A 24,481-nucleotide genomic window follows, 5' to 3' on the forward strand; every position below is an offset into this window, starting at 1 on the left:
ACAACCTCTAAGCATCGGCTAAGTCAAGCCTGGAAATAATTTACATGTTCTTCCTTCGTCGAGTCTGCTGATTTCATTTCACCACAGAAAACAATGTTTAACTGGATGGACAACCAGCAGGAAATACAATGCAGCCGCAGATCTTTTCTCCAACCACATTCCCTGACACGCACGCGGCCCTGTAAAGAGCAAAAGCAGCACACCAGAGGAAACGCGATTTAAATCCCGTTCGTAGTGTCGAATTGCCTTCATTTGACCAAACGCCATATGGAGCAACAATTTGAATCAGACATTGCATTAAATTTCAGTTTCAAAACGTTAAGCGATCACACAATGCAAACCGTACGCAAAAAGAAAAGCACAAGGCCGGTGCGAGTCACTAAAACACATTCAAATACAGCAGCCAAATCAGTTGTCAAAGATTTTGTGATTACAAATTCATACCTCTAGCATTTGGCTGAAAACAAGAGATTGCAGGGGCTGCTCGCTTCTCGGTCGCGGCCCCAGCGACAGGAAGAAGTCATCCGCTCACAACCGAGTCCTCCAACGTACTGGAGCTGATTGTGACGGAGCAGCTCAATCCTCATGCCCTGATTGGACACACTCAAATGGGGGTGTTCTCTCGCCACTGTAAGAGATTGAATGGTTGTTGACACATGATCAGGGTGTGGGGCGATGCAAGGAAGCTGAAGTTGCCTGGCAATTGTTATTGCTTCAAGCTTTCCATTCTTGTCCATGTAAGTGTAAAACTGTGGAAAGTGTATAAAAGTGGTTTCAGAATGGATGATCTACTGTGGCCGAATTTCCAACTTGATTTTCATGGCAAGAACGCTGCACTTGGAATATTGGTGCAACCGAAGTAGAATATCCAGTCTGCCTGGCAGAAGACTGATCGCTGAAGCGATTGTTCCCATTGGAAGCAGGAAGGCAGCAGCAGTATGCTCACCACTGTCCATTTCACGGAATCAAAGACTCCATTTTTCTACAATAGATATGTTTGCAAAAATTAAAATACGCTTTCGTTCCTGGGTGGGCTCGAACCACCAACCTTTCTAGTTAACAGGCGAACAGCGCTGGCACCATTGCGCCACAGGGACAGACGAAAAATTCTTTGCAATTGCAATTATTCCACAGCCTCCCAAGTGATTATATGGCAGAGCGCTCACAGCAGAGGCACCTATTTTGCAGCAAATGAGAAGCTGCGTGGGTCCAATCCACCGTCAGCGTTCTCATGCCCGAGTGGTTATGGCGATGAACTAAAAATCCAGTTGGGGTTTCCCCGCGCAGGTTCAAATTCTGCCGACTACGGCACCGTGGACGTCGTCCCAAATGATCCGTGTTTACTTAATTCTGTGCCGAGATTCAAAGCTATAATCAAACAACAATTCCAGCAGAAAGTATGACAAGCACATCACGGCATCAATAGAGACCTCGGCCGCAGGCGAATACTATGTTGTTTAATGCTCTTGAAACCGTGAAAGCAATTTTAACCATCGAAAATATTTATTTTGCAACCCATTGAAGAAAATGCACGTCGTCCGCGCAGCCATCTTCCAGTTGAAGCTGCTTCCTACTGCGATGTTTATTTAATGAACTAAGCCAGACGAGCCACTGCTCTCAACCCCGCCGGCCAAGATCGGTACATTAGATCATAAGAAATAGGAGCAGCATTTGGCCATGCGGCACTCGATCCTGCTCCGCCATTCAATAAGATCATGGCTGATCCTCTACCTCAACTGAAAATTACCGACCTAGTCCCATATAGAATGATTTCCGTAATGTAAAAATCCATCTAGGTTAGGAATGTACTCTACGAATGAACAGCCACAGCTCTCTGCTGTAGAGAATCCCAAAGATACACAATCATTAAAATTAAGCAATTTCTCCTCAACTCAATCCTAAATGGCCGGCCCCTTATTCTGAAACTTTGTCCCCTAGATCAGGACTCCACAGCCAGGGTAAATAGCGTCTCAGCATCCGCTCAGTCAAGCACTGAAAGAATTAATATGTTCTGCCTTCGAACAGTTTGCTGATTTCATTTCACCACAGAAAACAACGTTTAAGTGGATGGACAACCAGCAGGAAATAGAATGCAGCCTCAGATTTATTCTCCAACCACATTCTCTGACACACACGCGGCCGTATAAAGGGACAAAAGCAGCACATGAGAGAAAAGGCGAGTTGAATCCAGTTCCTGGTGTCGAATTGCCTCAATTTTGCCGAACGCCATATGAAGCAGCAATTTGAATCAGGCATTGCACTTCGTTTCAGTCTCAAAACGTTAAGCGATCACACACTGCAAACCGCACGCAAAAAGAAAAGCACAAGGCCCGTGAGAGTCACTAAACCGCATTCGAACGTAGCAACCAAAACAGCTCGCTTCAAAGATTTTGCGATTAGAAATTCATACTTCTAGAATTCGGCTGAAAACAAGAGATTGCAGGGGCTGCTCGCTTCTCGGCCGCAGCGCCAGTGACAGGAACAAGTCATCTGCTCACAACCGAGTCCTCCAAACTACTGGAGCTGATTGTGACGGAGCAGCTCAATCTTCAGGCCCTGATTGGACACATTCAAATGGGGAGTTCTCGAGCCGCTGTATGTGATTGGTTGGTTGTTGTCACGTGATCAGGGTGTGGAGCGATGCAAGGGATCTGAAGTTGTCTGGCAATTGTTATTGTTTCAAGCTTTCCGTTCTAATCCATGTAAGTGTATAACTGAGGAAAGTATAGAAAAGTGTTTTCAGAATGGATTATCTACTGTGGCCGATTTTCCTGCTGGATTTTCATGACAAGAACTCTGCACTTGGAATACTGGTATAAGGGAAGTAGAAAATCCAGGCTGCCTGGCAGAAGACTGATCGATGAAGCCATTGTTCCCATTGGAAGCAGGAAGGCAGCAGCAGTTTGCTCACCACTGTTCTTTTCACGGAATCAAAGACCCCATTTATATACAATAGATAGATATGTTTGCAAAAAGTAAAACCTGGTTACGTCTCTGGATGGGCTCGAGCCACCAACCTTTCAATTAACAGCCGAATGCGCTGGCCCATTGCGCCACAGGGACAGCTAAAAAAAACTTTTGCAATTGGAATTATTCCACAGGAACCCAAGTGATTATGTAACAGAGCGTTCACAGCAGAGGCACCGATTTTGCAGCAAAGGTGAAGGTGCGTGGGTCCAACTGCCTAACGGGTAGTCGTGGCCGAGTGGTTAAGATCGATGGACTTGCAAATCCATTGGTGTTTCCCCGCGGAGATTCGATTCTGTTCAACATATGGAAATGAGAACGTCGTCCCATATGACCCGTTTTTACTGCAATTTAACCGCTGCCTTTCGGTTCCCGAGACACAATCAAATCTACAATCAAACAAAGATTCAAGCAGAAAGTAAAACAAGCACTTCACCCCATTATTACATCACGGCATCACGAGAGGCCTAGACCACAGGTGAAATAATACATTGTTTAATGCTCTTGAAACCGTGATAGCAATTTTAACCGTCGAAAATATTTATTTGGTAACCCATTGAAGAAAATGCATGTCGTCCGAGCAGCCATTTTCCAGTTTATGCTACTTCCTACTGCGATGCTTATTAATGAACTAAGCCAGACCGGCCACAGTTCTCAACCCCGCCGGCCAAGATCGGTACATTAGATCAAAAGGAATAGGAGCAGGATTTGGCCATGCGGCCATCGATCCTGCTCCGCCTTTCAATAAGATCGTAGCTGATCCTCTACCTCAACTGAAAATTACCTACCGAACCCCATATACCTTGATTTCCGTAATGTACAAATCCATCTCGGTTATGAATGTACTCAACGACTGAAAAGCCAGAGCCTTCTGCGGTGGAAAATTCAAAAGATACACAACTTTTAGAATGAAGCAATTTCTCCTCATCTCAATCCTAACCGGCCGGCCCCTTATTCTGAAACGTTGACCCCTAGTTCAGGACTCCACAGTCAGGGTACACAATCTCTCAGCATCCGCCCAGTCAAGCACTGAAATAATTTAACTGTTCTACCTTCGTACAATCTGCTGATTTCTTTTCACCACAGCAAACAATGTTTAACTGGATAGACAAGCAGCAGGAAATAGAATGCAGCCGCAGATTTATTCTCCAACCATATTCTCTGACAGGCACGTGGCCGTATAAAGGGACAAAAGCAGCACACGAGAGAAAAGGCAATTTGAATCCCATTCGTAGTGTCGAATTGCCTCAATTTGGCCGAACGCCATATGAAGCAGCAATTTGAATCAGACATTGCACTTCATTTCAGTCTCAAAACGTTAACCGATCACACACTGCAAAAAGAAAAGCACAAGGCCCGTGCGAGTCACTAAACCGCATTCAAACGCAGCAACCAAATCAGCTCGCGTCAAAGATTTTGTGATTGGAAATTCATAACTCTAGCGTTTGGCTTAAAACAAGACATTGCCGCTTCTCGGCCGCGGCGCCAGCGACAGGAACAAGTCAACCGCTCACAACCGAGTCCTCCAACTTACTGGAGCTGATTGTGACGGAGCAGCTCATTCCTCAGGCCCTGAATGGACATATTCAAATGGGGGCGTTCTCGCGCCGCTGTTTTTGATTGAATGGGTGTTGTCACGTGATCAGGGTGCGGGGCGATGCAAGGAAGCTGAAGTTGTCTGGCAATTGCTATTGCTTCAAGCTTTCCGTTCTTATCCATGTAAGTGTAAAACTGAGGAAAGTGTAGAAAAGGTTTTTCAGAATGGATTATCTACTGTGGCCGATTTTCCAACTTGACTTTCATGGCAAGAACGCTGCACTAGTAATATTGGTATAAGGGAAGTAGAATATCCAGGCTGCCTGGCAGAAGACTGATAGATGAAGCGATTGTTCCCATTCTAAGCAGGAAGGCAGCAGCAGCAAGCTCACCACTGTTCCTTTCACGGAATCAAAGATTCCATTTTTATACAATAGATATGTTTGCGAAAACTAAAAGCTACTCACGTCCCTGGGTGGGCTCGAACTAACAACTTTTAAGTTAGCAGCCGAACGTGCTAGCCCATTCCGCCACAGAAACAGAAGAGCAATACTTTGCAATTGGAATTATTCCACAGGAACCCACTGATTATATACCAGATCTTTCACAGCAGAGGCACCCATTTTGCAGCAAATGCGAAGCTGTGTGGCTCTAATCGATCGTCGGGGCTGTCGTGGCCGAGTGGTTCAGGAGATTGACTCATAAATCCGCTGGGACTTCCCCGCGCATGTTCGAATCCCGACCGACTTACCTTCTCACCATAAGCAGAGAAAGAGCCATGATGGGAGAGTCTGTGCGACTTTTTCTCTCTCATGGGTGGAAATAAGGTCATGTGGGGGAGTTTGCTAGACTTACCATCTCACATGGGCCAACCACAAATTAGACTGTAGCAGAGTGAATTTAGGGACCCCCTCCGATCAGAAGCTTAACGGGCAGTTGAGCCAATAATAGCAGACTTATTACAAACCGGTATGGTGACAAAGACCAGCTCCCCGGTATGGCCAGTGCAGAAACCAGATGGATCCCGGAGAATGACCATTGATTATACGGCTCTAAATCGGGTCACTCCCAAGCTCCATGCCTTAGTGGGGAATCCCGCCACTTTTTTATAACGGCCCTCCACCCAGCCCTGTCCATATTCGGCGCTGGACATCCGAAACGGATTTAGGACATGTCCGTTGGCTCCTGGATCCCAAGAGTGTTTCACTTTCACTGTACGGTCCATTCAATATACATGGACCTGTTTGCCTCAGGGATTTCACAATGCCCCTACTATTTTTCACGAGAGCCTGGAAAAGGCTCTCCAGCCGACATTGGCTGATACCCAAATGCAAGATCCTGCCTGTCTTCAATAAGTAGATGACATTCTCATTGGTAGACCCTCGCCCTCAGCGCCTCTGGACGCCCTGATACAATATAACAATAATACTTTATTTCAAATTAACCTATCCAGACAGTGAAAGTTATATTCAGGCAAGGATCAGAGAAGATCCCTTCTGTATAATTAGGTGTTGAGATGGGCTCTGTGTTCAGGATGAGTGTCATATGTGTTTCTATTCCATTAGTCTGAGAACGTGTGATTTGTAGGGCAAATATTCCCTATTATTCTCTGCTATTATAATTATGCCAAATTTCAGGCTCAATGCGGCAGGAATAAGTCAGTTGAGAGAGAGCTAGCAGGAAGCTCAAAATGTGCCGCCTATTCTCAGAATTTTAATACCACAATTGGCTAATTTCTCAAATATTTTCATATGGAAATGATAATTTTTCATTTTTTCTACCGTTGTTTCTTTCTTCCCTCAGGCTCTCTTTCTCTGCTCTCACTGACTCTCTACCGTCGGTTCTCCACAGTTTATTTTTTGTCCTCTTGCACTGTTTTCCTCAGGCTCGCACGCTTTTCTCAGACTTGTATTGCCTTAGTGCCTTTCTCCACCTCAGGACGACCCACAGCGCTTTACAACCAATGAAGTATTTTGAAGTGTTTTTATTTTGCAATGTTGGAAACGCCGCAGCCAATTTGCACAAAAAATCTCCCACAAGCAGCAATGTGATAATGATCAGCTCAACTGTTTTATTCGTGCTGTTGATTTTGGGATAAGTTATGAATTAAATTTACAATCTTTGTGCTCCAACAAACATCTATGTATTAGTGTTGCCCGTTGAACACGTTGCTTCTTCTGATCTAGTGGGTTGCATCAGAAGAGATTTTGCCGTCTACGAATTTAAATTCCTTTTATTTGACCTTTATTTATCAAGACAAAGACACAGTTCAATCATCAGTTACTAGTTTCAAAACCGCGGTTAGTTTATGTGGTAGCCTAGGCGAGCGGTTGAAGGAGCTGGGTTCAGGTTTTTGTCCCTGCGGAAACATGGGTTCCAATCCCACCGCTGCTCGATATTGTGGCTTTTATAAATTTCGCTGCTTCATCCAAAGCAGTTAACCATGCAGACAGGGAGGCTTGTTCGTATCATGTCATTTCTTCATGACTGTCTTTTAGTGGTTGTTAGAAGGCAGATGCGATTTGAAGAATTTCCTCTGGTCCATAATTGGCCTGAGCCCAGCAGCGAACACTAGATACACCGTCACCCAAGAAACTGAATTCAGGCAGTTTTCTCACTCTTCTCCACACCTCACTTCTTCAGATATACAGCACTTTTACATTTGTGTTTCTTCCATTTCTTGCAATCAATCGACCGCGCCCCCCATTGCTGTCACTGTCACACCCACCATCTCTCTGTCATTTCCCCGTTCGCCCTTCAAAACGTTCAGCAGCACCTCCCATTTGCTCCTGTGCTCCAATCCGCTTAATATAACACGAATATATTCTTTCAATCTAACCTATCCAGACATTACATTAAGAAATTGTTAAAAGATGATCCATTCTTCAATGTAAAAAAACTTGGGGGGATCAGGACTCTGTGTTCAGGATGTTATTCAGATGTGTTTTTCATACCATTAGTCTGAAACACTTGTGATTAGGAGGGCAAATATTCCCTATTGCTCTCTCCTCTTATAATTATGGTAAATTTCAGGCTCAGTGCGGCAGATATTTTTATCGCACTTTACGCTTTACTTATAGCAACTTCCTTCTTGCAATAAACACAATAACCTGCAACCCAAATTTCGAATCAATTTATATGCACCAACATAAATTGCAAATGCTGCATACTTGCAGCAGCCTTGCCCTTCCTCTTTCTCTCCACGCATTCCTGCAGCGCCGCCTCTCCAGCACCAGATGGTGCTCTTGTCCTTTACACAACAGGGAATAGCTTCACACAAGAGGGAACACCGTTACACAACACGGAGAACCTTTACACAACAGGAAACATATTACTCAATAGCGGACATCTTTACAAAGCAGACAACATCTCTAAACAACAGGGAAAACCGTTACACAACAGCGAACATTTTTACACAACAGAGAACACGTTTATATAACAGGGGACATCTTTACAATACAGGGAATTTCTTTACACAGCAGAAAGCACCTTCATGCAAGACTTCCTCTTCATCTCAGTCTCCGTTTCCCTGTCTGTCTACATCCCTCTCTGTTTCTCTCGCAGTCTCGGTCTGTCCCTCAGTCTCGGTCTCCCCCTCATGTTATTCAGTCTGTTTGTCTCTCTCTCCTTCTGGTTTCTTCGATGTCTTTCTCTGTCGCTCCCTCTGTGTGGCTAACAAGACCCTTGCTGGTTGTCTGTGTCTGTCCCATTGTGGGTGGTGTAATTCTGAATGTCCTTGTGATATTGTGCAGCCATGTGAGGCTGCCAACACAGTTGCTGCGGGATCCGGGTCTCTGGGCTGTTTGCGGGCCAGGCGATACCTTTCAACACAGCCTGGATACTGTAATTTGTCTCGCTAACACACAGCACTGTGGAGCATCGGATCCTAAACACCAGCCAGGCTCCTGCACCAACCGCTAGCAGAGTGGCGCAGTGGATCATACTGGATTAAATTCCATTAGTCTGCGGAAATTGTGATTAGGAGGTCAAATATCCCATATTATTCTCTCCTCTTCTAATTATGGTAAATTTCAGGCTCAATGCGGCCGGAATAGTTCAGTTCAGAGAGAGCATTTGAGCAAAGATGAAAAGATGACGCCTTTACTCGGAAAGTTATTCCCACAATTGGCAAAATTCTCAAATATTTCCATATGGAATTGATTATTTTTCTTGCTTTCTACCGTTGGTTCTTTCTTCCCTCAGGCTCGTTCTGTCCGCTCTCGCTGATTCTCTGCCGCCGGTTCTCCCACTTTCATTTGTTGTCCTCTTTCACTGTTTCCCCTCAGGCTCGCACGCTCTGCTCAAACTTGTATTACTTTAGCGCCATTCACGACCTGAACACGGCCCAAAGCGCTGTACAGCCAAAGAAGTACTTTAAAGTGTAATTCCTGTTGTAATGCAGGAAAAGCCGCAGCCATTTTGCGCACAGCAAGCTCCGAAAGGCAACAACGTGATAATGACCAGATATCTCAAGTTTTGTTCGTACTGTTGCTTTCGGGATCAATTTTGAATTAAATTTGCAATTGGTGTGTTCAAACATCCATCTATTTATGGGTGTTGCCCTGTGAACAAGTAGTTTCGTCTGATCTAGTGTGTTGCAATATTAGAAGAGAGTTTGCCGTCGACTACTTGAATTTCCTTTGTTACCCTTTGAAACACAATGCCACTTTTGAATCACCAGTCACTAGTTTCAGATGCTGATACTGTCTCTCTGATAGCGTGGCCGAGTGGTGTAATGAAATGGATTTTAAGCTCTGATTTTTTCTGAGGCGAGGCTTCGAATCCCACCGCTGCCAGTTATTGCGGCATTTTTAAATTGTGTTGGTTCACAAAAAGCGTTATATTGTGCAGACTGGCTAGTTTTACCAATATCTATTTCACTTCTTAAACTTTCGATGCCATCATTTCTGTTCACTCTCACGTCTCCACGCGTACTGCATCTCACTTACTCAGATTCCACCACTTTTATCATTTTGTTGCTCCTTGCTGCCACCATCTCACCGCCGCTTCCCTGTTCCCCCTTCCAAACTTACCGGTTGAACAGCACCTCCCATCTGCTCCTGCGCTCCATTCCGATTAATATATCAAGAATATATTCTCAAACTGACACAGAGGGAGTAATAGACTGGATTTTAGCGGTGTTACTGTTCCAGAGAGCAGTAATGTGTTGCACTCTGGTGTTATAGGTGCTTACTCTCTGATCGCCTTCAAGAATGTTGGGGAAACACATGGCAGATGGAAGTTAAGGCAGAAAGGTGTGGCGTAGTATAATTTGTTAGGACGAATGAGGAGAGGCAATATGAATGAAAGCTTATGGGAAGTTGGCTTTATCAATAGAGGAATAGTGAAAAAAGTAAAGAAGTTACGCTAAATCTTCCTAAAACACTGGTTACACTCAGCGGGAGTAATTTGCTGAATTATCGGCATATATTTTGGGAAGGATGGCAAGGCCTTGGAGAGGATGCAGAGGAGATTCCTAGAATGGTACCAAGGTTAAGGGATTTAATTATGTGGAGTGATTGGGGAACCTTGGATTGTTCTCCTTAAAGCAGATACGGTAAAGGGGAGGCTTAATAGAGATATTCAAAAACTTGAGGTGATTAGATAGAAAAGCAGGAAAACTATTTCCTCTGACAAGTGGAATGGTAACCAGAGGTCATAGATGTAATATATTTTGGCGCACAGACGCTTGTTAAGTGCAGGAACATATTACCTAAAAAGGTAGTGGAGTCAGATTCGAAGCAACTTCAAAAGGAAATTGGACATGTTTTTGAATGGAATTAATCTGCAGGCTCGTTGGAAAAACGCTGGGGTGTGAGATGAAATTGGACATCACTTTCAAAGGCATGACAGTCTATGATTTTAACCTCTCCTTAATATCAAATGCCGACATGAGCTCTACTCTCAGTCTACATTTTTCCGAGAAGCAATAGGCCAAATAATTACCAAAGACTTCCATCTCATTTCACATTCCATTTTTCCTGGAGTGACGAGGCCAGAATTCTTCTCTTCACCCACAGTTGCATCAGGTGCTCCTTCTTCAGCACAGACATAGAAAACAAAGGAAGATTAGAAAGAAAAGGCAGCCAGGTCTTCTCTACTACATTACAACAATGCATCAGTTCTGGATGTAGTTCAGTGGTTGAGCGCATACTTCGCATGTATGAGGTCTTGGGTTCAATTCCCAGCATTTCCAAATGTTGTTTCTCACAGCTTCCTTTTCGGCAAAATGTTGTTTTAGGCGTTCCAGAATCTGAGGCCCAGGTTAAACCTTTTTTCCAGTCCTTATAATCTATCGACCGGGCCACGCTTGCTGCCACTCTTGCACCCAACATCTCACAGCCGCTTCCTCGTTCGCCCTTCCAAACTTCCCTGTTGAACAGCGGAGCTCACCTGCTGCTCCGGCCCAATCTGATTAGTGTAACAAAAATATATTCTCAACCTGTCCGATCCAGACAGTGAACGTTACAATAAGACAACGATAAGAGAAGATCCATTCACTATAAACAGGTGGTGAGCTGGAACCTGTGTTCAGGATGAGGGTCAGATTTGTTTTTCATTCCATTTATCTGATGAACTTGTGATTAGGAGTGCAAATATACTCTATTATCTATTGTATAAAAATAGAGCCTTTGATTCCGTGAAATGAACGGTGGTGAGCATACTACTGCTGCCTTCCTGCTTCCAATGGGAACAATCGCTTCAGCGATCAGTCTCCTGCCAGGCAGCCGAGATTTTTTACTTCCCTTATACCAATATTCCAAGTGCAGCGTTCCACAGTTCAGCGTTTAGGGAGTTGATCACACCGCGGGTAAAGGCTGCACAGGCAGGAAGAGAATGGGTGACTTCCAGGCAGAGTAGTAGGCGCATGCAGTTAGTGCAGATGTCCCCTGTGACCAACCCCTTCTCAAAGAGATATACCGCTTTGGATATTGTTGGGGAGGATGGCTTATTAGGGGAAGGAAGCAGCAGCCAACTTCCTGGCACAGATGGTTCTGCTGCACAGGACGGGAGCAAAAAGAGGGGTAGAGCTATATTACTGGGGGATTCTAATTTAAGGCGAATAGAGAGGCGTTTCTGTGGCCGCAAACGTGACTCCGGGATGGTATGTTGCCTCCCTGGTGCAAGGGTCAAAGATGTCTCAGGTTGGCTGTGGAACATTTTGGAAGGGGAGGATGAACAGCCAATTGTCGTGGAGCATATAGGTAACAATTTTATAGGTAAGAACGCGACGAGGTCCAAAAAGCTGAATATAGGGAGTTAGGAGGTAAATAAAAATTGAACCTCAAAGTTAGTAATCTCAGGATTGCTACCAGTGCCACGTGCTAGTCAGAGTAGAAATAGAAGGATATTTCAGATGAATACGTTGCTAGAGGAATGGTGCAAGGGGGAGGGTTGCAAATTCCTGGGACATGGGAATCGGTTCTGGGGGAGGTTGGACCAGTACAATTCAGTACTGTGGTCCACCATAGCAGCCCCGGGCATTAAAACAGAACCTGTAGCAGTCATACAAGAGGCTCGACTCTGTTACAATTATAATGCACCGGGCCACCTGGCTAAGGAATGCACCAGCCGAGAGATGGTTTACTAATTGCGGGCGGACAGTGCTTCAACAGGCCGACTGTTGCCGACAGGGTGGAGGGAGAGAGGGGCAGAGATCGAACCGGCCCGCTTTAGGCCCCCCAGAGAATACCCAAGAGAGGCTTGTCTCACCAAGAGATGGAGGCGTTCCGAGCCGTCCTCGCCAGCTACTAGGACGTGACGGTCTCCACGGCCGGGGAATCGAAGTCCAAACGCCCGTGTCTAAATGTACTGTTAGGAGGCCGGCAGTACTGCGCCATTTTAGGCACGGGGGCATCGGTGTCGATAACTGACACAGAATTTCCCACCTTAGCTCAAAGCATTCAGATAACTGGGGTTAGTGGAGAAAGGGTGATCCTCCATCGGAGTGTTCCACTTCCCCGGCAACTGTCGCTATGAGTTCATACCTGGTGGGTCAAGGCAGAGTCCAAGCCCTCCACCCGGTTAAGTGCACATGGGCGGAGGAAGGACCATTGGGGAGAGTTTGCGAGGCTTACACACTTACATGGGCCACTCACAAATTAGACTGTGGTAGAACAGTGATGGATCCAGTGAGGCTCCACGGTCCCTAACACGAGGCCCACCGACAATCCGCGCTCCGATCAGAAGCTCAACGGACACTAGTGGGTTTTGGCGTCACGAGGCCCAGTACGTGGTTCCTACATCGATTCAAAATGCCCTGATACAATCTTACCACGAGCCCATGCATTTCGGAGAGTATAAGTTATATTAGATTATAGCTGACACCTGGTGGTGTCCCAGCATGGCCAGAAATTTCCACGAGTATGGGCGCCTATGTCTACCTTGCCTCCAAACGGGAATCGGGAGTCACATATGTATACGTAGGGGGCACGCCCGGTGTCCCAGGGGACCCTGGACGCAGTTACAAATGGATTTCAAAGGACCCCTACCCCCCAGCGGCGGGTATAACCATGTCTTTGTAGTCATCGATCTTTTTAACCGTTGGGCCGAGGCTTTCCCCACTAGGAGTAATATAGCCGAAGCAGCTGCGAAAATCGTAGCGGTGGAAGACATTCCCCGATAGGGGGGTGCCTTACCAGATAGATTCCGACCAGGGAACCCACTTCACCGGCAAGGCCATGAAACAGGCTTTAGCCCTCCTGGGTTTTTGACAACTGGTCAACATCCCATCCACAATCCTCAGGAATGGTGGAACGGATGAGCCGCACTTTAATTCAGTCTGTGACTAAGGCCAATTTACAGACCAGAAAGGGGTGGCACGCAGTTATCCCCGCCATTTTTTGTGGCTTACGAGCCACGCCAGCCAAAGGCACTGGCTTAACCGCGTTTGGACTAATGACAGGACGAGCTATGGTGTCACCACATGACGCACCTCGTCAGGGTACGGGGACACGTCCCAATTCCAGACAACTCTCCTGACATATCTATGCCTGATCAGTGAGGCAAATCAGGCCACCCACTTTCGGGTTCAACACTCACAGGAGGCACATGATGCCAAAAGACAAAGGGGAATTTGGGAAGCGCCCCCTCGTGTAGGACAGTGGGTGATAGTTCAGCGACCGGTTCCAGGTACCTTTGAGCCACGGTGGGATCGGCCCTTCCCGAGCCTCCTAAGTACAGGATCCACCGTTTGCCTACAGGAAAAATTGGATGAAAAATGGAGACACTGGAGCCAGAGCAAGCCAGTGATGGAGCCCGGGGAAGAGATTTCCTCATCTCTTGGGGACCCTATGATTAAAAGGAAATAATAACGAGTATTGACCTCTCTTTTCTCCCCTATATTTGATCAGGGCCGGATTTCGAAGAACGAATTCGATTCTTCGGGTCGCTATTTTACCTGTCTCTTTCTTACAGATGAGCGGGCCCGACCTCAGTACTGCCACCACTTCCGGGGATGTCGACCTTTCTGCAGTCCAGTTTTTTGACTTAACCAGAGATCCTGCGAACTCTCACTACTATACGACTCTAACCTTCCTCGGAACTCACCCCTTCACTCTAGAGTTCGCATTATCTCCCTTTTTTCGTAGCACTACCGGACCCCTCGTTATACATCCCAACAGAACTCAGAATCTTTTATTTACCCTACCCCGCACAGAGGAGATAGACCGGTTCCGACACACAGCTGCTCTTTGGGAACTGCTGGTGTCGGGACTGGAGGACGTTCCCGAGGGGATATCCATTCCATTTTATAGGCCCTCCTGCCTCCGAAGGAGGGCAGTGAAACCTGTCTTCACACATTCCCGTCTGATGGCTGCTAACCCTCACCGAATTACGAAAAGTCAAGTAAGTTATATTGAGCCACTGTCACAACGCCACCGCCTCTGCCGCAATGCCAGGTATGCAGTAGCCTTAACACCGCTCTGAGCCTTGCGCCCACGGCTAATAGCAGGCCAGACCGAAAGGGGCTTGGAGGCAGACAGAGGGTGAGAGAGGGAGAGCCTGTTAGTTACCACAAGCTAGTGCCGAGAATGCTAAATGAACTGGACTCCTTATGCATGGCGATGGTATAGAATAACGATGGGGTGGCTTATCTTGGGAATGAGAGGATTACTGTTCAGCCAACAAACAACACCCTCCATGGTGCTGGGGTCCAGCGTCGACCGGCCGGGAGCCCCCTTTTTCTGTGAGATGACTACTGGTCCACACAAAACACACAAGGGGGTCTGTACCAGTAAAATCACAGGAAGGAAGGACAGGATATGCTGCCAGAATAATGCCGGGCGTTGGGACCCCTTATGTACGTACACCCTAGAGATGTGAAACTTTCAGGATTACAGAACAATACGAGGATCCCGGGAAACCTCCTGTGATTGAATGCTACTGGGGTGCCCCACCCACACCTGTGATTGAATGCTACTGGGGTGCCCCACCCACACCCCCACCCCCACTGGCTTCCGTGACACCATCCTCCCCGGAGCGCGGACCACTGACATGCCCCCCCATGACAAAGGGACCTGCTAGTGGGCTGGTGTTCACCCGACCTGGGGATATATTGTATGATAACGTACGTCCTGAATTAGTGTCAGTGGTGCTGAAGCTGGCCAACACCATCCTGCCTGCTTCGTGTTCACTACAAACTCAACAGTTATACCAGCGCCTTCTAACACAGCTATTGAAACAATGCGCGGATCGATATTCAAGGCGATATTCCATTTCAAGATTCGATTATATTGCAAATGACTATTGTATAGCTAAGTGATGCTCCATTGCAAAGTCCTATTGCATTGCAAATGACGATGATGTTGCCAAGCAATATTCCATTGCAATGTGCTTTTGCATTGCAAATGATGATCATATTGCAAAGTGATATTCAATTGCTATGTGCAATTGTATTGCAAATGTCTATTTTATTGGAAAGTGATATTCCATTGCAATGTGCAGTTGCATTGCAAATGACTGTTATACTGCAAAGTGACATTTCATTACAATGTTCTATTGAATTGCAAAATACATTAATATTGCAAACTAAAATTCCATTGTAATATACCATTGCACTGCAATGACTATTCTGTTACAAAGAAATATTCTATTGCAATGTTCCATTGCATTGAAAATGACGATTGTTTTGCAGTGATATTTCATTGCAACGTTCTGTTGTTTTGCAAATGACTACTGTGTTGCCAACTGCACTTCCATTGCAATGTGCTATTGCATTGCAAATGAATATAATATTGCAAGTTAACATTCCATTGCAATGTCTATTGCATTGCAAATGAATATTATATTTGAAAGTGCTATTCCATTGCAATGTTGTATTGCATTGCCAATGACGATCAAAGTACAAAGCAATATTCCATTGCAATGTTCTATTGCATTGCAAATAACTATTATATTGCAAAGCGATATTCCATTGCAATGTTCTACTGCAATGCAATTGGCGATCAAATTGCAAAGCGATATTCCATTGCAATATGCTATTGCATTGCAAATGACTATTATATTTCAAAACTATATTGCATTTCAATGTTATTTTACATTAAATACTATTATATTGCAAAGTGATATTCCATTCGCAATAACTTTTTGCATTACAAATGAATATTATATTGGAAAGTGCTATTCCATTGCAATGTTCTATTGCATTGCAAATGTCAATTATATTGCAAAGTGATATTCTATTGCAATGTGCTATTGCATTGGAATTGAATTATATTGCAAAGTGATCTTGCAATGTGCTATTGCATTGCAAATGACTTATTATGTTGCAAAGCGATATTCCATTGCAATGTTCTACGACATTGAAATCGACGATTATGTTGCAGTGATATTCCATTGCAATGTTACATTGCATTGCAAATTACTATTAAATTGCAGAGCGATATTCCATTGCAATATTCTATTGCATTGCAAATTACTAATATATTGCAAACTGATATTCCATTGCAATGTTCTATTGCTTTGTAAATGACGTTCACATTGCAACGCAATATTCCATTGCAATGTGCTGTGGCATTGCAACTGATTAAAATATTGCAAGGTGATATTCCATGGCAATGTTCTGTTGCATTGCAGATAATGTTTATGTTGCAGTGATAGTCTATTCCATTGTGCTATTGCATTGCAAATGAAAATATTATAAGTTGATAGTCCATTGCAATGTTCCCTTGCATTGCAAATGACTATTATATTGCAAGTTAATCGTCCACTACAATGTCCTATTGCATTGAAAATGACTATTACATTGCCTAAGTAATATTCCATTGCAATGTGGAATTGCCTTGCAAATGACTGTTATATTGCAAAGTGATATTACACTGCAATGATGTATTACATTGCAGATTATTATTATATTGCAAAGTGATATTCCATTGCAAAATTCTACTGCACTGCAAATATCTACTATATTGCCAAGTGATGTTCCATTGCAAAATACTATTGCATTGCAAATTACAATCATATTGCAAACTGATATTGCAATTTTGCATTGCATTGCAATAACTATTATATTGCGAAGATATATTCCATTGCAATGTAATATTGCTTTGCACATGACGATTATATTGCAAACTGATATTCTGTTGCAATGTTCCATGACATTGCAATGACTATTGTATCGCAAATTAAAAATCCATACCAATGTTCTATCACATTGCAATTGACAATAACATTGCAGTCAAATTCCATTGCAATGTTCTATTGCATTGCAAATTCCTATTATATTGCAAAGTGCTTTTCCATTGCAATGATTTGTCCATTGCAAATGATGATCAAGTGCAAGGCGATATTCCATGTCAATGTGCTAATGCATTGCAAGTAACTATTATATTGCGAGGTAATATTCCAGTGCAATGTTCTATTATGTTGCAAATGACTATTGTATTGCAAAGTGATGTTCCATTGCAAAGTCCTATTGCATTGCAAATGACGATCATATTGCTAAGGGATATTCCATTGCAATGTGCTATTTCATTGCAGATGAATATAATATTGCAGGTTAATTTTCCATTGCAATTTTCTATTGCATTGCAAATGACTATTACATTGCAAATTACTATGCTATTGCAATGTTCTATTGCATTGCAAATGACTATTATATTGTAAATTGATACTCCATTGCAATGTTCTATTGCATTGCAAATTACAATCACTTTGCAAGGCAAGATTCCGTTGGAATGTGCTATTGTATTGCATCTGAATATTATATTGCCAAGCGATATTACATTGCAATTTTCTGTTGCATTACAAAGGACTACTAAGTTGCAAAGTGATCTTCCATTGCAATGGCCTATTGCATTTCAAATGGCAATCATGTTGCAGTTTAGTATTCCATTGCAATGTTCTATTGCATTGCAAATGACGATTATATTGTAGTGCCATTCCATTGCAATGTGCAATTGCATTGCAATGACAACAATATTGCAAAGTCATGTTCCATTGCAAAGTCCTGTTGCATTTTAAAAGAATATCATATTGCAAAGCGACATTCCATTGCAATGTTCTATTGCATTGGAAATGACTTGTATATTCAAAAGTTATATTCCAATGCAATTTTAAAGTACACTGCAAATGACGATGTTATTTCAAGTCGATTATGCATTTCAATGCGCTATTGCATTGCAAATGTGCATTATATTTTGAGGTAATATTTCACTGCAATGTTCTATTCCATTGCAATGTCATATTGCATTGCAAATGACAATCATATTGCGAACCATTATTCCATTGCTATGAGCTTTTCGATTGCAAATGAGTATAAAATTTGTTCCAGTCCTACTCAGGTCCCCTCCCTCCCCTCTTTTTCTGATACATCGATGTCTGCATTGGTGCCGTTTCCTGCTCTCGCCCTGAACTAGATAAGTTCATCACTTTACTTCCAATTTCCACCCTTCCCTCACCTTCACATGGTCCATCACCGGCTCTTCCCTTCCCTTCCTTGACTTCTCCCTCTCCATTTCCGGCGATCGGCTTTCAACAAACATCCACTAACAGCCCACCGACTCCCACAGCTACCTGGACTACACTTCCTCCCACCCCGCTTCCTGTAAGTACTCTATTCCATTCTCCCAGTTTCTCTGTCTCCGCCGCATCTGTTCTGACGATGCCACCTTCCATACTAGTGCTTCTGACATGTCTTCCTTTTTCCTCAACCGAGGATTGCCCTCTACCATGGTTTATATGGCCCTTGACCGTGTCCGTTCTATTTCCCGCACTTCTGCTCTCAGCCCTGCACCTCCCTCCCAGAACCACGGTAGGGTTCCCCTTGCCTTAGCTTTCACCCCACCAGCCTCCACATTCAACCGATCATCCTCCGCCATTTCCGCTACCTCCAACGTGATCCCACCACCAAGCACCTCTTCCCCTCACCTCCCCTTTCAGCATTCCGAAGGGACCACTCCCTCCGTGGCACCCTGGTCCACTCCTCAATCACACCCAACAGCCCTGCTCCTTCACCTGGCACCTTCCCGTGCAAGCGCAGGAGCTGCAGCACATGCCCTTTTACCTCCTCCCTTCCCACTGTCCAGGGCCCCAAACACCCCTTCCAGGTGAAACAGCGATTTACTTGTACTTCTTGCAACATACTGTATTCGCTGTTCATGATGCGGTCTCCTCTACATTGGGGAGACCAAATGCAGATTGGGCGACCGCTTTGCAGAACACCTCCGTTCAGTCCATATGGGTGACCTGAGCTTCCGGTTGCCTGTTAATTCAATTCACCGCTTCACTCCCACTCTGATCTCTCTGTCCTCAGGATATATCATTGTTCCAATGAAGCTCAACGTAAGCTCGAGGAACAGCACCTCATCTTTCGATTGGGCACTTTGCAGCCTGCCGGACTCAACATTGAGTTCAACAATTTCAGATAATTAACCCTGCCCCCATTTTTCATGCAGTATGATTTTTGCCATTTCCATTTGCAACATTTTATCTTTCCTGCCTCTTACACAAGTACAGGATGTTCTTTCTATTTCTTCCTCCCCTGCTAACCCTCCCCCCTGTCTCTGTACCTGCTTAATATCTGTTACATCTCCAGCTTTTTCCAGTTCTGATGAAGGGTCCCAGACCTGAAATGTTATCTCTGTTTCTCTCTCCACAGATGCTGCCTGGCCTGCTGAGTATTTCCAGCATTTTCTGTTGTTATTTCAGATTTCCAGCATCCACAGTATTTTGCAAAATTGCCAATTATTATTCCATTGCAATGTTCTATTGCATTGCAAGTGAACATTAAATTGCAAAGTGATATTCCATTGCAACCTGCTATTGCATTGCAAATGACTATTATATTGCAAAGTGATATTCGATTGCGTTGTGCTATTGTATTTCAAATGACTATTATATTGCAAATTTATATGCCAATGCAATTTTATATTGCATTGTAAATGACGACCGTATTGCAAGGAGTTATTCCATTTCAATGTGCTATTGCATTGCAAATGAGTATTATACTGCGAAGTTATGTTCCAATGCAATTTTATATTGCATTGCAAATGGTGATCGTATTGCAAGGTGATATTCCATTTCAATGTGCTATTGCATTGCAAATTACTATGATATTGCAAAGTGATATTCTATTGCAATGTGCTATTAAATTGGAAATGACTATTATATTGCAAAGATATATTCCAATGCAATTTTATATTGCATTGCAAATGTTGATCATATTGCAAGGTGATATTCCATTTCCGTGAGCTATTGCATTGCAAATGACGATAACATTGCAGAGTGATATTACAATGCAATGTGCTATTGCATTGCAAATGACTATTATATTGTGAAGTTATATTCCAATGCAATTTTATCAAATCAAGTCAAATCAACTTTTATTGTCATTGTTAGTGCACAAGTGCAGCACAACGAAATTTAGGCTTGCGGCTCCTGAGAGTGTACATTTAGATTAAGACATTTAAACATTCAACATACATTTGGCTTGAAATACATTAACATAAACATAACTATAATAAAGTGCATTGGCAGATGTGCAGGCTTTAGAGTTTATTTGTGGAGTTCAGTAGGATGACAGCCCTGGGAAAGAAGTTGTTCCTAAATCTGGTCATATGGGTGCGAATGCATCTGTAGCATCTGCCAGATGGCAGGAGGGCGAACAGACTGTGGCTGGGGTGGGTAGGGTCTTTGCTGATGGACCGTGACCTCGGTAAACAGCGTTTCTGGTATATGTGCTCTATGGTCGGTAGCTGGGTGCCGTTAATGCGTTGGGCAGTTTTGACTACCCGCTGCAGGGCTTTCCGGTCATAGTAGCTACAGCTGCCATACCATACTGTGATACAGTTTGTCAGGATGCTCTCTATTGTGTAGCGGTAAAAGTTAGAGAGGATCAGGGGTGACAGGTTACATCCCTTCAGCCTCCTTAGGAAATATAGGCACTGCTGGGCCTTCTTCACCAGAGAGGAGATATTGAGGGACCAGGAGAGGTCTTCCGTGATGTGGACTCCGAGGAACTTAAAGCTGGCCACCATTTCCACCACAGCCCCATTGATGTGGATGGGGGTGTGACTTCCACCTTTAGACATCCTGAAGTCCACAATGCTTTCTTTGGTTTTCTTGATGTTAAGGGCCAGGTTGTTATCGGCGCACCACTTCACGAGATGCTGGACCTCCTCCCTGTAGGCTGACTCATCATTGTTGGAGATCTGGCCTACTCCTGTGGTATCATCCACAACCTTGATGATGGTGTTGGAACCATGAACAGCCACACAATCGTTTGCATTGCATTGCAAAGGTCGATCATATCGCAAGGTGATATTTCATTTCCATGTGCTATTGCATTGCAAATGACTATCATATTGCAGAGTGATATTACAATGCAATGTGCTATTGCATTGCAAATGACTATTATATTGCAATGTGATATTCCACTTCAATATTCTATTGCAGTGCAAATGACGATCATATTACAAAGCGATATTCCATTGCAATATTCTATTGCTTTGCAAATCACGATTTGATTGCATTAATATTCCATTGCAATGCTCTACTTCATTGCAAATTGTACTATATTGAAAAACGATATTCAATTGCAATGTACTATTGCATTGGAAGTGACTATTATATATCAAAATGATATTCCACTGCAATCTTCTACTGTATTTGAAATATCTATTATTTTGGAAGTTAATAGTACGATGCAATGTGCTACTGCATTGCAAATGCATATCATATTGCACAGTGATATTGTATTGCAATGTTCAATTGCATTGCAATGACTATTATCCTGCAAAACCATATACCATTGCAATATCCTATTGCATTGCAAATGAAGGAAGATTATATTGGAGTGATATTCCATTGCAATGTTCTCTCGCATTGCAAATGAGTACTATATTGCAAAGTGATATTCCATTGCAATATCCAATTGCAATGCAAATGATGATCATTTGCAAAGCGATATTCCATTGCAGTTCGCTATTGCAATTCAAATGACTTTTATATTGTGAAGTGATATTCCATTGCAACGTTCTATTGCAATGCAATGTTCTACTGCATTACAAATGACTATTATATTGCAAAGTGATATTCATTGCAATGTTCTGTTGCATTGAAAATGACTACTATGTTGCAAAGTTATACTCCATTGCAATATCTTTTGCATTGCAAATGATGATCATATTGCAAGGAAATAGTCCATTGCAATGTGCTATTGCATTGCAACTGACTTTTATACCGCAGAGTGATATTTCATTGCAATGTTTTTTTGCAGGGCAAATGATGATTATGATGCAAACTGATATTCCAAAGCAATTTTCCATTGCATTGCAATGACTTTTATACTGCAAACTGATATTCCATTGCAATGTGCTATTGCATTGCAAATGACTGTTATATTGCAAGGTGATATTCCATTGCAATGTTCTATTGCATTGCAATTGATGATTATGCTGCATGGATATTCCATTTTTAAGTGTTATTGCATTGCAAGTTGCTATTAAAACACAAAGTGATACTCCATTGCAATGTTCCATTGCATTGCAAATGACGATCAAACTGCAAGGCACTATGCCATTGAAATGTGCTATTGCATTGCCACTGATTATTATATTGCAAGGTGATATTACATTGCAATATTCTATTGCATTGCAAATGACTACTCTATTGCAAAGCGATGTTCCATTGCAAAGTCCTACTGCTTTGCAAATGATGATCATTTGCAATGCGATATTTCATTGCAATGTTCTATTGCATTGCAAATCATTATTATATTGCAAACTGATATACCATTGCAATGTTCTATTGCATTGCAAATGGGTACCATATTGCAAAGTGATATTCCATTGCAATGTAATATTGCAATGCAAATGATCATTTTGCAAAGCGATATTCCATTGCTATATGCTATTTAATTTCAAATGACTATTATATTGCGAAGTGATATTCCATTGCAATGTGCTACTGCACTGCAAATGACTATTATATCGCCAAGTGATTTTCCTTTGCAAAGCTCTGTTGCATTGCAAATGATGATCATATTGCAAAGCAATATTCCATTGCAATCTGCTATTGCATTACAAGTGACGAATATGTTGCAGTGATAATCCATTGCAATGTTCTATTGCACTGCAAATGACTATTACATTGCAAAGTGAAATTCCATTGAAATATGCTATTGCATTGCAAATAATTATTTAAGTGCCAACTGATATTTCATTGCATTGTTCTTTGCATTGCAAATAACGATTATATTGCAAGCTGATATTACATTTCAATGTTCCATTGCATTGCACTGACAATGATATTGCAAAGTGATATTCCACTGCAGTATTCTACTGAATTGCAAGTGACGATTATATTGCAGTGATATTCCATTGCAATGTTCTATTGCATTGAAAATGACTATTTATTGCAAACTGATATTCCAATGCAATGATTCAGTGCATTGCAGTGAATTTTATAAGAAAAGTGATATTCCATTGCAATATTCTATTGCATTGCAAATGGCGATCATATTGCAAACTGATATTCCATTGCAATGTTCCAATGCATTGCAATGACAATTATATTGCAAAGTGAAATTCCATTCCAGTGCTCTATTGAATTGCAAATGACGATGATATTGCAGTGCTATTCCATTGCAATGTGCAGTTGCATTGCCAATGACTACTATGTTGCTAAGTGTTATTCCATTGCAATGTCCTATTCCATTGCAATGTTCTTTCGCATTACAAATCACTATTTCATTGCAATCTGATATTCCATTGCAAAGCTCTATTGCATTGCAAATGACAATTATATGGCAAAATGATATTAATTTGCAAAATTCCATTGCATTTCAATGACTATTATATTGCAAAGTGATATTCTATTGCAATGTGCTATTGCATTGCAAATTACGATTATATTGCAGTGATAATCCATTACAATGTTCTGTTGCATTGCAAATGACTACTATGTTGCAAACTGATAGTCCATTGCAACCTCCTCTTGCATTGCAAAAAAATATAATATTGCAAGTTAAAATTCCATTGCAATGTTCTATTGCATTTGAGGCTTGTAATAAGGGGACATCTACAATTATGGGGGATTTTAACTATCATATTAATTGGACAAATCAAATTGGGCAGTGCTGCCTTGAGGATGAGTTCATTGAGTGTATTAGGGATGGGTTTCTTGAGCAGTATGTAACAGAACCGACCAGGGGGCAAGCAACATTAGCTCTGGTCCTGTGTAATGAGACAGGATTAATTAAAAATGTCCCAAAAAAGATCCCCTTGGAATGAGTGATCATAACATGGTTGAATTCCATATTAAATTAGAGGGTGAGAAGGTTGGATCTCAAACAAGCGTGCTAAGCTTGAATAAATGAGACTATGAAGGTATGAGAGCGGAATTGAGTAGAGTGGATTGGGAAAATAGATTAAAGGGTAAGACGATACATGATCAGTGGTGTACATTTAAGGAGTTATTTTACAACTTCCAAAAAAAAACATATTCCACTGAGAAGAAAAGGGTGTAAAAGAAAAGACAG

Source organism: Somniosus microcephalus, unplaced genomic scaffold (genome assembly GCF_052327205.1).
Source record: "Somniosus microcephalus isolate GS21.2 unplaced genomic scaffold, FLI_Smic_1.0 unresolved_chr5, whole genome shotgun sequence".
Classification (NCBI taxonomy): Eukaryota; Metazoa; Chordata; class Chondrichthyes; order Squaliformes; family Somniosidae; genus Somniosus; species Somniosus microcephalus.